The sequence below is a fragment of the Malus sylvestris genome, chromosome 6 (genome assembly GCF_916048215.2).
Source record: "Malus sylvestris chromosome 6, drMalSylv7.2, whole genome shotgun sequence".
NCBI lineage: Eukaryota > Viridiplantae > Streptophyta > Magnoliopsida > Rosales > Rosaceae > Malus > Malus sylvestris.
Genome location: NC_062265.1, coordinates 29,130,615 through 29,146,530, shown reverse-complemented (window position 1 = coordinate 29,146,530; position 15,916 = coordinate 29,130,615). Strand labels below are relative to the sequence as shown.

At 39.3% G+C, this 15,916-nt stretch overlaps 1 long non-coding RNA gene and 2 pseudogenes across 2 annotated transcripts; 2 read left to right on the top strand and 1 right to left on the bottom strand.

Annotated features, from left to right (window-relative positions):
• Positions 1-7,300: 7,300 nt before the first annotated feature.
• Positions 7,301-9,329, bottom strand: LOC126625050 (uncharacterized). 2 transcript variants are annotated; one of them, XR_007624312.1, is made up of 4 exons: positions 9,050-9,329; positions 8,864-8,969; positions 8,244-8,307; positions 7,301-7,479 (listed from the first exon to the last, which is right to left on the bottom strand). It is a non-coding gene; the product is annotated as an uncharacterized LOC126625050 (long non-coding RNA). The 2 variants fall into 2 exon arrangements; XR_007624311.1 differs by having other exon boundaries at positions 7,301-8,307.
• Positions 9,330-9,409: 80 nt separating this feature from the next.
• On the top strand, positions 9,410-11,445 carry LOC126625041 (cytochrome P450 736A117-like; annotated as a pseudogene).
• A 297-nt stretch (positions 11,446-11,742) lies between these two features.
• LOC126625047 (cytochrome P450 736A117-like) lies at positions 11,743-12,643 on the top strand (annotated as a pseudogene).
• The last annotated feature ends 3,273 nt before the right edge of the window (positions 12,644-15,916 follow it).

Genomic DNA, 15,916 nt, shown 5'->3' with positions numbered 1-15,916 from the left:
CTCTTCCATTTCTTTGGAGTATGGTCATAAGTTTCTGAGATTGAAATTGGAGAACCAAGTGAACTAGATTCCTGAGATGGTGATTTTAAAGTTTTAAATCCTCCAATTAAGGTATGACTAGATTTATGGATATTTTATTCGTTTGATTTAACTTTTTTTGGAGTTTAGGAGATAAGTGTGTTGGGTGTCAATTTTTTTCATCAACCCCGCATAATACCCTTTGTTAAACTTTTTGCAATAACAGATAAGGAGAGAAAGAGAAAGTCATCACCTTTGCAATTGTTGACTATAAAATGGTGAGGGGAATCAACTGGTATGGTTCTCCATGACAAATTTTGTGCATCCTCGTATATTTTTAGAATTGGTCAGGTATCAAGAATTGGATTAGGATATATCACTTTTAAAATTCCACGTGCATTAAGGGTAGAGAAAAATGATTTTTATTTTCTTATTTGGAAGGAATTGCAGAGGGAGTAGACATGAAAGAAACCTCTGCCTTTTTCAGAAGAGAATGCTTTTTGGAATAATTGTGTATTCTATTCATCTCTCAAGGAGGTTTTATAAGATGTTGCAATCCTATCAATAAGGAAAGAAATAATTTACATAAAAACATATTAAACTAAGAATCCTAAGATTACTAGAATAGAATATATACAAAAAAGTCAACACTCCCCCTCAAGTTGGTGCATATATGTCACACATGCCTAACTTGTGTAGGAAACTTGAAAACTTATGACTTGAAACAACCTTTGTGAGGATATCTGACAACTGATTTTCCGTTCTTATTTTTGGTACCTCAATTATTTTCCCTTCTAATTTTTCTTTGATGAAGAACTGGTTAACCTCAACATGCTTTGTTCTATCGTGTTGTACTAGATTATGTGCAATGTCATGAGCAGCTTTATTATCACAAAACAATTTCATAGGTTGATCATGTTTTATACCCAAATCCTTTAGCAAAAGCTTAAGCCATAAAATTTCACAAATCCCTAAGGCCATACCTCTGTATTCAGCTTCTGCACTAGACTGGGCAACCACATTTTGTTTCTTACTCCTCCATGTGACCAAGTTGCCCCCAACGAATGTAAAGTAAGCTGATGTTGAGTGCCGCCTGTCATCCGCTGATCCTGCCCAATTTGCATCAGTATAACCTTCAACTCTAAGATGATTATTCTTTTTAAACAATATTCCTTTGCCTGGGCTTCCCTTCAAATATCTCAAAATCCTCATCACTGCATTCATATGGTGTTCTCCAGGATCATGCATGTATTAACTCACTACACTCAAGGCATATGCAAGGTTTGGTCTTTTGTGTGCTAAGTACATTAAACGGCCTACTAATCTTTGGTATCTCCCTTTGTCAACTGGTACTTGATTAGGATCAACACTAAGCTTCAATCTTTCCTCCAATGGTGTAGCTACTAGCTGACAAGCTGACATGCCGGTTTCGTGTAGCAAATCAATAATATACTTCCTTTGAGACAAGTAAATTCCAGAATTAGGTTGCCTATTGTGTGACTTAGCCGAACTCTCCCTCCTCTTAATGTAAAAATATTGAAGTACTAAAAAAAAAATAACGCAATCAAGTGCTCATTCACGCGTTATTTATTAACTGTAATTTGTGTGAACGACTCATTACATGCCAAGTATTTTCCAATCAAAAAACCAAACTTTATTTCTTCCCTTGTTTCTTCATTTTATTTCGGCTCCAACTTGCAGATAATATAAGAGGACAAAACAATAAGCAAACAATTTTTTGGAAATTCAGAGGAGAAGAGTGTTGACTGGGACTGGAGGAGTGGCCCCGGTGGGAGACTTTGGAGGGGATGGTGGCCCATTGGCCTTAGCAAGGAATGAATTTTTTTAATCTATCTGCAACACGGTTTGATATACGAAGTATTATAATATAATTGGTTGTAATTTTTTTTTTCATGTTTCAAACTAATTGTATTATTATACTTCGGCTTTTTAGCCAAAATGGTTCATGAGATTTGCATAACTCTTCACTTTGGTCCCTGAGATTTCAAATTAATAGAAGTGGTCCTTGAGATTGTCCACCATCCATCATTTTGGTCCTTCCATTAAAAAACTCTGTTAAGTGTCTCAGAGCTCTTGGCCAGAAGTTTGGGCAGTTTTCAAAGCTTCGTAACTCAATCATTTCTTAACCAAATTCAACCCATAATATATCAATATGAAGATAGGAAAGTGTACAATAAGATTATACCTAGTTGGAAGCCCAATAGTTGTTGGAGATGGTCAGAAAATAGCCTCAAAGTTGACTGGTCCGAGGGAAAACTAGAAAACTCGCCAGAAACTGGGTAAACTTTAAACGTTCATAACTTCTTCAATACTCAACGAAATCAGGTGATTCAAAAACTAAAATCATACTTCTCGACGAGACAAAGAGAATGGTACCTTTTTCAATGGCTAAATCTGTGTGGTTTTTCCGAAAATGGCTTGAAAGTGACTAACTCGAGACCAAGATAGCCACTTTCGAGCCGTTTTCTGGCCAAACCATGGCGAGTTATCCGTTGAAAAGGTACCATTCTCTTTGTCTCATCAAGAAGTATGATTTTTGTTTTTGAATCACTTGATTTAGTTGAGTATTAAAGAAGTTATGAACGTTTAAAGTTTACCCAGTTTCTGGCAAGTTTTCCAGTTTTTCCTCGGACCAGTCAACTTTGAGGCTATTTTCCGACCATCCCTGGCAACTATTGGGCTTCCAACTAGGTATAATCTTATTGTACACTTTCCTATCTTCATTTTGATATATTATGGGTCAAATTTGGTTAAGAAACAATTGAGTTACGAAACTTTGAAAATTGCCCAAACTTCCAGCCAAGAGCTCCGGGACACTTAACTAAGTTTTTAATAGAATGACCAAAATGATGGATGGTGGACAATGTCAGGGTCCACTGCTATTGATTTGAAATCTCAGGGACCAAAGTGAGGAGTTATGCAAATCTTAGGGACCATTTTGGCTAAAAGCCTTATACTTAAAATACGGACCTGTATTTTCAATACATAGAAATATCTCTCAGCGCAAAAATATTTTAATTCTTAATATCTCTAAAGTCAATATCAAAATAATTATTTGAAAGAAACCTTTTAAAAAAATCTTGGATCTAACGGCATAAACGTCCCAAAGACTTGGCTTGCCCTTTGTGTTGACTTGACCGATGGAGATTTAAGTGGGGGTGGACTTGGAAACTTCCAAGTCAAGAAAATTATTTAACCCTAGAAACGGGGCATGGAATTATGAAATATTGAGTGCTTGATTATATGCAGTCCATCTGGCAGTCTATTGTTAGCGTGTATAATGGGGTTCCAATACAATGGTGAACTTTGTTGACACGTCCCGATTCCGATGTTCGAAGGACATCGGGATGGTCACGTGCTGGCTGACATCCAAGGGTGACACAAACCATTTAATGAATGTATATGCCGAGAACATGTGAAACATGCATATAAATTCTACACATAACTACACAATGGAATATTCAAAAATAAACCTTACCAAATAATATAATAATATTCAACTACCAACAATGTAATAATGATAATGCATGACATGTTCAAAGCATACATCTAATTCAGATTACAAGTGGAAGATATAACAGATTGTGCTATTACAAGTGAGGAGATGACACCAAAATCACTAGTAGGAGAATGCCTCGTAGCTCATACCGTAAGCCTCGTTCCTATGTCCTAAGGGGGCGCAAAACAAACATGAGTGGACCAAGTTGATATATAAGTAGTACTAACATAATTATTCAACAACGTACTAACCCCCAAAGTTTATGAAAACTTATGTAGCATAATAAGTAATAGGTTTTCCGAAAACTCTAGCATGCCATAAAACCTTTCATAAAACATATATCATATCCAGTGTACTAAATAGTGGTATCAGTATAGCCTGAAGGTAGGACATACGCCCATAGGCAGAACATATGCGCGTAGCAGGATAGTGACCACTAGATAAGCACAAAAACATTGAATATAATCTTTCCAACATAAGTACATATATCTCAACGAAGCTCAATAGCTCAAATATCATATCTTAAAACATCTTCATAGTATATAGTCATCAAGTATATATACTACAAAGAACATAGAATCAATAAAGTATGGTATTCCAAAATATTCTCAGTAAAGCATGATATCCAATTTACTCATAAACGTTTTATAAAACGTAACCATTAAATCATGTTTTTCATGTATGCATTTCCAATAGTAAAATATGCATTTTAGAAGGGGTCCACTCACAGATACTTCACTATCGAAGAGTCGTGCGAATAAGGTAGGGCGGAAACGCTGCTAACAAACGTACCTAAACACATAAAGGGTCCGATTAATAAAACGCTAACATAACGATTACATTTCAGAAAAACAGATGTTATAAACGGATTTAAGACATCAAAAAACATAAGGGGGAACCTCGGGTACCCCCACGCGCCGTCGCAAGGTGGCCATCCCGGTAGCCACGCGCCAAGATGGGTCGTCGGAAAGTTGGCCGAAAAAGTCATTGGCCCCACCGTGGACGGTAGAGCACAGTGCCTTTGGTGGAGGCACGTGTGCTCTATGCACAGGCATAGGCGAGCACCCACGCACAGGCACACGCGCGGCCTAGGGTACGGGATCTGACCGGGTTGAGCCAGTTCTGGTCTGGGCTTCGAGTTTAGTCCTGGGTTAGGCTGAGAGTTCAACGGGGTTTACGCCGAAGGCTCAAGTTTGCACGGCCTAAGGGCCTGAGTTAAGGTGAGGTTTTGGGCTTGAAAGCCCGACCCAAAGCCTTGAGCTAGGGGACCCGGGGTTTCCAGGTTTGGGTCGAACCGACCTGTTTTCTTCGAGGAAGAAGGCCGGAGCCTCCCAAGCTCTAGTCAAAGCCTACTTACAACCTTACCCTACGATCCACCTACCAAAATGAAGATAGAGATGAAAGGAAGAGATTCGTACGTTTGTGGTCCCTCGTCGTGGCCGGGAAGTGGCCAGGAAATAAGCTTGAAGCCATCAGACTCGTGAAGAGGGTTGAGTGTGTTGGTTCCGATAGGGGTGCTCTGTGCTTCACAGAGAAGGGGAAAGAAAGAGCATGGAGTGAGGGTGATGGTGGGGGATGTCGTCACTAGTGTGGTGTGGGTGGTTGTGTCCTCGGGGAAAAGAGAGATCTGAGAGAGTGTGTGAGCTGAGAAAGAGGGTACTCGGGGGAGAGAAGAGAGAAGAAGAGAAAGAAAAGGGGAATGGGCAAGCTGCCACGTGGCAGCCAAAGAGAGAAAAAGAGAGAGTTAGGAGGAAATCCAAAAAGGGGATCCGGATTAGGTAAGGGATAGGGGACAAAAAATCTCATGTGGGTCCCACGGTTCACTAATTAATAATCGTAAAAGACGAACACCAAATGTTCGAAAATGTTCATTGTTAAAAAGATACAATAAAAGTGGGATAGGGTTTCACATTGTTACCCATTTCAGATATATACGAGGTTCTAAAACGCGTTAGATGCTAATCGACGATGGGTAGGATTCTAGTGCGTGGACGGTGCCTAGGCATGGTCTAGACGGGACATAAAGTGGGGCATAGTTGATTTTTGTGTTTTGATTACTTTTATTATATATATATATATATATATATATATATATATATATATATATATATATATAACTAAATGTCTACTTATATTTAAATAAATATATAATTGTCTTAGAATGTATAAATGCAAACTATAATGACATATAAATTATAATGTATTAGAATATATTGAAAACATGGGAACAAACATATAATGTGTGTTCATCTAAGTATCCAACAACTTTTTAAAAAATTTATTGAATAAAATAAAACGCAAAATGGAAGTTATCTATTTTTTGTCTAAGTGAGAGTACTCTAACCTAGGCGGACGCCTAGGCAGGTTTAGGTGCCTAAGTAGGTCTAAGCGTCTTTTCTTATTTTTTAAACGCTTAGGGATTAATGGTAACGGTGGCCAGCTGCCTAACGCCTAGGCGGCCTTAGGCGGAGACTGTTAGAACACTAGATATGTTTTATCGTGTTAACAATCTTAATCTCACTAATCTAATTTGACATTCGTCTAGTCAGACGTGTGAACATAAACCATACAGGTTTAAAAATCGTACATTCCTCTAAATTATCGGAGCGTATTTCACATTTCTACTTAGAGAAAGACCTCTTCGCAATAGATGTAGATGACATTTTCACAATACAATGACATATAAATTATAAAGTACTAGAATATATTGAAAACATGGGAACAAACATATAATGAGTGTTCATCCAAGTATCCAACAACTTTTTAACAATTTATTGAATAAAATAAAACGCAATATGAAAGTTATCTATTTTCTGTTTAAGCGAGACTTTGACCTAGGCGGACGCCTAGGCAGGTCTTGGTGCCTAAGTAGGTCTAAGCGTCTTTTCTTATTTTTTTTCAATGCTTAAGGATTAATCATAGCGGTGGTCAGCCACCTAATGCCTAGGTGGCTTTAGGCGGAGATTTTTAGAACACTGGATATGTTTTATTGTGTTAACAATCTTAATCTCACTAATCTAATTTGACGTTAGTCTATTCAAACATGTGAACATAAACCACAAAGGTTTAAAAATCGTACATTCCTCTGAATTATCAGAGCGTATTTCAAATTTCTACTTAGAGAAAGACCTTTTCACAATAGATGACCTTTGAAACCATAATCTATTGAAAAACAACATAATTCGGGAAGATTAATGGAAGAAACACCGAACTATTCCCAGCTTCTTCTCCTCATGTGTGCACAAACACAGACGAATACAAAACTTGAACAAAAATTTGAAGCATATTACAATTCAAACTGCGTAATTTGAATTTAAATACATAAAGAAAGCACATTCGCTCTAAGTAATATAACTACACCCATGTCCGAACATACATTTAACACTTTTATTATTATGGGTGGATTGAAAGATGAGTCATTGACGAATTAGTCTTACAATTAACAAGTTGTTTTATTAACATCTTACATTTTGTTGGCTACACTCCACTTACTTAATACTCTCCGTATTTACTTTTTAAATTTTAATTATCTTAATACACTCTATATGCATTCCACTATTACCCTCACCCGCCACACTTTGTACATACACCCATGTCCGAACATACATTTAACTCTTTTATTATTTAGGTCGTCATATGACATGCCCCAACCCTGATATTCCCCGAATACCAGGATAGACACGTGCTGGTTGACACCCGAGGGTGACGAAAGCCATTAATTGATACAAAAGCTAAGAATAAGAAATAAATAAGAGTTAGAAATTTAAAATACAATGGATTAATATTTTAGGAACATGTTCAGAACATACAATTAAACCTAATCACTAAAAGAATTAAGATAAAATTGAATGAATCAAGAAGTGGGTCCTACATCGAGAGGATTTAAAGATGCTGTTGCGGAAGTATTTTGACGCCGGGATTAGGTGCCTTGATCTTAAGTCCTGAATGGGAACGCAAAACAAAGGTGAGTGGACCAAGTTCATATATATATAAAATAATAATAAAACAATTATTAATGTACTAACCCCCACAGTTTATATAATGAAAACTACTAACATAATAAGTGATGGATTTAATAAAAATCCTAGCATGCCAAAAATATCTCCAAAAGTCATATCGCAGGACAACATCGCGGAAATCAAAACAGTAAACGTATAATAGATCGTCTCGTAAACGCGGTGTGCTGCTAGAAAGATCATCGAATAAATATAACTCCCGGCCCAATGCCTGCTCCGTGGTCTCTGCGCCCGTAGCCAGAGATTACCAACTTCCGGCCCAATACCTGCTCCATGTCCCTCAGCCCGTAGTTAGGGATTATTTCTCCCGGCCTAAATGCCAACACCAGATCCTCGCCCGAGGCGGCATAGTGTCCTCTAGGTACGCACAAATAGTTACGTCTCTCATAAATAACCACTTCATAGTATAAAGTCATCCATCGTCTATACTATAAAGAAGGGTTTCTAAAACACGTTCTAGCACGTCATCCATCAGATAGTCTACCAGATCGTGGTTTTTATAGAAAATACGATATATTAAAATATAGCTCAAAATAGGCTAACGTTTAATTCCTCACAAAAAACACGAGACGAAATCAATAAATTCCATAAACAGGCTTAACATAAATCAATTCATAAATTCGTAGGCATGCTAATCATTTATGCAATTAATTTATAAAATCATGTAATTTTAGAAAGGGTCCACTCACAAATATTCCTTAGCAGAAGAATTGCACGGATCAGGATTACGAATTTCCTTAATAGCAACTTTACCTAAGCACAAAAAAAATGTAATAAATAAATAAAAAGGATTTTCTAAAAGATTGGGTTTGAATTAAATAAAATAGGGGATTTGGGATTGGATGGGTTTAGGGTTTTAATGGGTTTTAGGAACCTAAGGTTTTTGGGTTAAAAATGATTTAGGATGAAGGAAATAGGGTTTGGGCTTAAGCCCAAACATACACACATGCACGGCATGCATGTGCATGCATAAACACACACACACACACACACGCCTAAACATACACACACACACACACGGGCACAAAGCCTTAAGGCCTCACAAAACAAACAGGGCTTTAAGCCCCTTTAAATGTCACCGGCCCAAGGCCCTTTTTTGGGGTTTTAAAATAAACTAACAAAAATAAAAGAAATGGGCTGGGGTCTAACGGGCTTAAGGCCCGAGGGGGAAAAGGGGAAGGCCGGATGGCCTGGTGCTGAGGAAGAAGAAGGCCGGAGCTGCTACAGCTCCGGTCACCGGAAAACATGGGTTTTGGGCTCCGATCTAAGTATAACCATGAAGAACAGGGAGAAAGGAAGAGGTTTCTACCTTCCAAAATCCGTGACTCGGTCGGAGGTGACCGGAAAAAGCTTCCAAAGTCCACGGTTGGCCGGAAAACGGGTGTGCTCACCCACAACGATTTCCGGAGCAAAACCTACGTACAAAGGGAAGGTTCAAGCTCCTAAAACACAACCAAGCAACAATCTAACAACGAGAAGGAGAGATTCGACTTACCAAACGGAAAAAGAGGGAGAGAGTTCACCGGAGCTTTGCTCCGTGCCGTCGAACTCGCGGGCAGAGGGTCCTGGGCTCGTTGCGAGCCTCTCTTCGATGGTGACTCGGTCCTCGTGAGTCCACGGGAAGAGAGATATGCGGGAGTTGAGAGGGAGAGGGAGAGAGAGAGAGCTACGGGGGAGAGAGACGAAGGAGAAGGAAGAGGTCTCGGGGGTGGGGGACAGAGAGAGGGAAAAGAGAAGATGAGTTAAATGGCTGACACATGTCAGCTTAGGGTAAAACAGTAAATAATACATATTAGTGGGGGTGGTTGTTACATCATATGTTGAAATCACCGATTGGAATACTCCCAAATTTTCCTGGCGGTGGTTTCATCTTTTTATGATACATTGGTGCAATGAAGATGTTTATTTAAACAAGCCTCACAGAAGGAGATACGCACACATTTTCTTTTGCTAATATTGCTAGAGTGATGGATAAAACCTCCTTGTTTTTGCTACCTTCGACCATCCCACTGTTGGCCATTTTCCTCATCCTCCTATACAAATGGTACAACTCCGCGACAACCACCAACAAAACCCCCTCTCCCCCTTCGCCATCTAAGCTCCCTATCATTGGAAACTTTCATCAACTAGGGTTCCACACTCATCGCTCACTTTACACCTTATCTCAACGCCATGGCCCTCTCATGCTTCTCCACTTTGGACGTGCCCCGGTCCTTATAGTCTCTTCATCTGAGGCTGCCCGCGAGATCATGAAAACCCATGATCTCACATTTTCTGACCGACCCAAATCCCCCAGCGTTGAGAAGCTCCTCTACAACTACAACGATGTTGCATTTGCTCCTTATGGAGAATACTGGAGGCAGGTGAAAAGTATATGCGTCCTACATCTTTTGAGCAACAAAAGGGTCCGCTCTTTTCGCTCGGTGAGGGAAGAGGAAACCACATCCATGATCAACCACATAGAGCAATCATCATCATCATCATCATCATCTTCAGTTTTGAATTTAAGTGAAATGTTTGTGCGGCTTACTAATGATGTGATATGTAGAGTGGCTCTGGGGAGGAAGTACAGTGGCAGAGATGGTGAGAGGAATTTTAAGCAGCTTTTGGGGGAGCTTGGAGAGTTAGTGGGGACTATCGATCTCGGGGACTATATTCCATGGCTTTCTTGGTTGAGTCATGTCAACGGTTTCAAAGCAAAGTTGGACAAGGTGGCTAAGCAGTTGGATGACTTTATAGACGGAGTTATTCAAGAGCACATGAATAAATTCAAAGAGTGGAGATGATGAGCAAAAGGATTTCGTGGACGTTTTGCTTTGGATTCAGAAAGGAAACTTGACTGGTTTCCCTATTGATACAGTTACTATAAAAGCTCTCATCTTGGTAACTCTCTATCTCTCTTTCTTAAATATATATATATATATATAAATATATATATATATATGTTAGAGGTTAATATCTTAATCAACATAAATCATTCATGTAGGATATGTTTGTTGGTGGCACTGATACAACATATACAGTCCTAGAGTGGGCAATGACTGAGCTTTTAAGGCATCCAAGGGTCCTGGGCAAATTACAGACTGAGGTACGAGGAATAGTCGGTAATGGAGCACACATAACAGAGGATGATTTGGTAGAAATGCACTACCTGAAAGCGGTGATTAAGGAGACTCTTCGCTTACATCCACCAGTTCCATTACTAGTGCCCAGGGTGTCGACCCAAGACGTGGAAATAAGTGGTTACAGCATTAGAGCCAAGACCCAAGTTTTGATCAATGCTTGGCAAATTGGAAGAGATCCTAAGCTATACGACAAACCAGAGGAGTTTGAACCGGAAAGGTTCCTGAATAGTGGGATAGATTATAAAGGGACTGATTTTCAGTTGATTCCATTCGGAGCTGGTAGGAGGGTCTGCCCGGGAATTCAGTTTGCAATAGCTGTTAATGAGATTGCCTTAGCAAGTATCGTGTACAAGTTTGATTGGAAAATGCCTGGTGGAGCAAGTGGGGAGGATTTAGACACGGCTGAATCTACTGGTCTAACTATACACAGAAAATATCCTCTCGAAGCGGTTGCTATTCCACATTCGTGTTGAAAGCTAGTTAGCAGAAGTGGGTGGCATAACATAAGGTCATGACGTTCTAATCAAGCTTGGAGATTTGTATTTGTAAGTTGGTTCATGTATCTGAAGTAGCCCTATCTTTTAGGTATTAATCTGTGATGTGTGAGTTTGTGAGAACTTAAACCCCTTTTGTAATCCTTTGAGTTTGTCAGAGCTTAAATATTTTAGAATCATCTCTGTAACTAGTGAAATTTCATCACCATCAACGGACATGATGTAGGCTATAAAGCCGAACTTGACGTTCTGATGTGATTGCGTTTGTTATATTTTCCTTTTGACCTATTACTTACAAGTAAAGAAAAATAGAATAAACATTAACAAAATTTGAAAACAAGAAAGAAAGAGAAAGTCAACACCTTATTGTTGACTATATGGTGAGGGGACTCAACTGGGTGTGGTTCTCCTTCATGACAAATTTTGTCCACCGTCGTATATATCTAGGATTGGTTAATTGGGTATCATAGGATTATATTGGATTGGATAAATTTTGAAGTCAATGTATATTAAAGGTAGATAAATTTTTTGTTTCATTTTTTCATTTGAAGGGGATTAGAAAGGGAGTAGACATGAAAAAAACTTCGCCCTAAGTTTGGTAATTGTTCATGTAGGATATGTTTATTGCAGGCACTCATGCCACATATGCAGTGCTAGAGTGGGCAATGACTGAGCTTTTGAGGCATCCGAGGACCATGAGCAAATTGCAGAATGAGGTACGGGGAATAGTCGGAAACATAACAGACATAATTACAGAGGATGATTTGGTAGGCATGCACTACTTGAAGGCAGTGATCAAGGAGACTCTTCGCTTACATACTCCAGCTCCATTACTAGTTCCCAGGGTGTCGACGCAAGATGTGAAAATAAATGATTACGACATTAAGGCCAAGACACTTGTTATGATCAACGCGTGGGGAATCGGAAGAGATCCTGAAACGTATGAAAACCCAGAGGAGTACAAGCCAAAAAGGTTCTTGAATAACGGTCCAGACTATAAAGGGAATGACTTCCAGTTCATTCCATTTGGAGCTGGCAGGAGGATCTTCGGGGAGGAATTCAGTTTGCAATATCTATCGATGAGATTGTTCTGGCCAATATCGTGCACGAGTTCAACTGGGCATTGCCCGGTGGAGCAAGTGGCGAGGGTTTTGACATGACTGAATCAAATGGCGCAACTGTAAACCTAAAGTATCCTCTCAAAGCTGTTGCTCTTCCATAATTAGGTTGAAAGATAGAGGCTACATTGTCTATGTACGCGTATTGGCCTTTGTATTTTATGTCTAACCTAAGGCTCTAAGCCTTCTACCGTCACCTATTATGTTCGCTTTGTCTGTCGCTATTGCCAAAATAACATAGCACATGCAGTGCCAAAGTATTGTGTGTGCTTTCACCCAAAAAAAAAAAGGTAGGCTTTCACCCAAAACAAAAAAAGGTATTATGTGTGTGAATATATGTTTTTATTTTTTTATTTTTTTTTAACAAATGATATTATCTACACTAAAGGAATAGGGGAGTAGACTAAGCCTCACATTGGACGAGCCATAATAATATGGTTCAAATTCGCCTGTGGCGAGAATTGAACCTAAGACCTTTCACTTCCAAGTGCAGAGGAATACCACTAGACCGTAGTATTAAGTAGCCTGTAACTGAAAGAATTTAAGAAACCACTTACAGTTAATGTTGGAGAGGGAAAACTCCCTTTTGATACAAATTGACTGCACGTAGGGTGGGACGAAAGTCCATTATTCCGAACCCTAATCGTCGTTTCTGGTGCACCCATTGTCAAAAGTAGAAAACCAGAAAGGACAAATAATGGACTATAAGAGCATTGTCATATTGCTTTATTAATTTGTCATGATGTTGAATTTTACAGACAAAACCAAATGTATTTATTCTGATGTGGCTATATATCGATGAACGTTGAATCGTTCAAATCTCGCAGTATCGATGGATGTTGAATACTTTGTTTTCGTATTACTATTCCATAAGGATAATGATCCTCGAGTTTCTTTTTGTGGAGCTCAATAATAGTTCTGCATGTTTCTCTATCTGTCACTTATTTTCAGGAGCACAGCATGTATCATCATCCATTACTACACTCCAGAAAAGAAGATGAGGATTTATCTGGCATATTTCTGTTAGTAAGACAAGGTGGAAAATAAATGATTACGACATTAAGGCCAAGACACTTGTTATGATCAACGCGTTGGGAATCGGAAGAGATCCTGAAACGTATGAAAACCCAGAGGAGTACAAGCCAAAAAAGGTTCTTGAATAACGGTCCAGACTATAAAGGGAATGACTTCCAGTTCATTCCATTTGGAGCTGGCAGGAGGATCTTCCCGGGAATTCAGTTTGCAATATCTATCGATGAGATTGTTCTGGCCAATATCGTGCACGAGTTCAACTGGGCATTGCCCGGTGGAGCAAGTGGCGAGGGTTTTGACATGACTGAATCAAATGGCGCAACTGTAAACCTAAAGTATCCTCTCAAAGCGGTTGCTCTTCCATATTTAGGTTGAAAGATAGAGGCTACATTGTCTATGTACGCGTATTGGCCTTTGTATTTTATGTCTAACCTAAGGCTCTAAGCCTTCTACCGTCACCTATTATGTTCGCTTTGTCTGTCGCTATTGCCAAAATAACATAGCACATGCAGTGCCAAAGTATTGTGTGTGCTTTCACCCAAAAAAAAAAAAGGTATTATGTGTGTGAATATATGTTTTTATTTTTTTATTTCTTTTTAACAAATGATATTATCTATACTAAAGGAATATGGGAGTAGACTAAGCCTCACATTGGACGAGCCATAATAATATGGTTCAAATTCGCCTATGGCGAGAATCGAACCTAAGACCTTTCATTTACAAGTGTAGAGGAATACCACTAGACCGTAGTATTAAGTGGCGTGTAACTGAAAGAATTTAAGAAACCACTTACAGTTAATGTTGGAGAGGGAAAGCTCCCTTGTTGATACAAATTGACTGCACCTAGGGTGGGACGAAAATCCATTATTCCGAACCCTAATCGTCGTTTCTGGTGCACCCATTGTCAAAAGTAGAAAACCAGAAAGGACAAATAATGGACTATAAGAGCATTGTCATATTGCTTTATTAATTTGTCATGATGTTGAATTTTACAGACAAAAACCAAATGTATTTATTCTGATGTGGCTATATATCGATGAACGTTGAATCGTTCAAATCTCGCAGTATCGATGAATGTTGAATACTTTGTTTTCGTATTACTATTCCATAAGGATAATGATCCTCGAGTTTCTTTTTGTGGAGCTCAATAATAGTTCTGCATGTTTCTCTATCTGTCACTTATTTTCAGGAGCGCAGCATGTATCATCATCCGTTACTACACTACCAACCAGAAAAGAAGATGAGGATTTGTCTGGCATATTTCTGTTAGTAAGACAAGGTGGAAAATGGTACAAAGAAATTGAGGTGGCTTCCTTGCTGATTGACGATTATTAGATGTTGGATTTTTGGATCGGTGGGTCCGTTGGACCCCACTTTAAAGACACCGATAATGTTCCTAACTTTACCACCTGCCCAATTCGTTAGGTATGGAGTTTTACCACAAAAGGCCTCGGTATTAGTTAGAGAAGGTAATCATTTTTAAAGCCACCTTTGTTGACTTCCCCCATTGAAGTGGGACTGCTAACACACCCCCTCACGTGTAACCCCATTTAGTGGTTCACAAGTGGGGATTCACACATCGACAATTGAAACTCAGAAGTCGGCTCCAATGAAATCCAGACTTGTTTTCAATCTTTTCAGGAAGTGACTCTTAAGAACTCAGAGGCCGACTCTATGTTAAGAGTTCAAGCTTGTTTCCAAACCCACACTTTCTGGTGACAAGCCTTTAGCTTGCATGGGCCTGTAACCGTGGACTTTGATACCATATTGAAATTTTTTTTTTAGATCGACGAGCCCAGGGGGCCCACTCTAACGACATCAATATTGTCCCAAACTTTTACCACTTGCCAAATCAGTCAAGTTTGCGGTTTTACCACAAAAGGCCTATGTATTAGTTAGAGTAGGGTAACCATATTTAAAGCCACCCTTGTTCACTTCCCCCGCTGATGTGTGAAGACAAACGGCCACACGCTTTCCACGTCACCCCGTTGTATTGTCCACGTGTTAGGCTTGAAAATTTGTCATCGTGTTGGGAATGAGTCCCATATTGATGGAAGGGGGCACTTGCATGGGCTTATAAGAGGTTGGGCTACTTCTCATATTGCTAATTGATTTTATGGTGGAATCCCAACTTTCTTCATTAGATACCACCGAAATCAAGTCTCAGTCTATTGAAATTGATTACGACAACTGGGGGCGCCGTACCAGAAACTCCGATGCACTGAATTTTGGTTTCCAATGGCTTTTCTTCAATTGCTAAAGGAACCCTCTTTGCTTCTTGCATTCAGTTTCCTCATAGTGTTGCTCAAGTTTATCTTTGAGGATAGGTCACGGAAAAGAAAACTCAAACTTCCACCAAGCCCTATGAAGCTACCTATCGTTGGTAACCTTCACCAGCTCGGAAACAACCCCTCACCTATCTCTTCGTGGATTGGCAGAGAAGTATGGCCATGTTAGAGAAGAAGTTGCTCGTCTGGTTTGTTGGGTTGCAGATGTTGGGGGAAAAACTTAGAGTACACAACTCTAACACAAGTGTTGGAGAGACAACACAAGTAAACAAATTACTTGTATTACACACACAAAATATTACAAC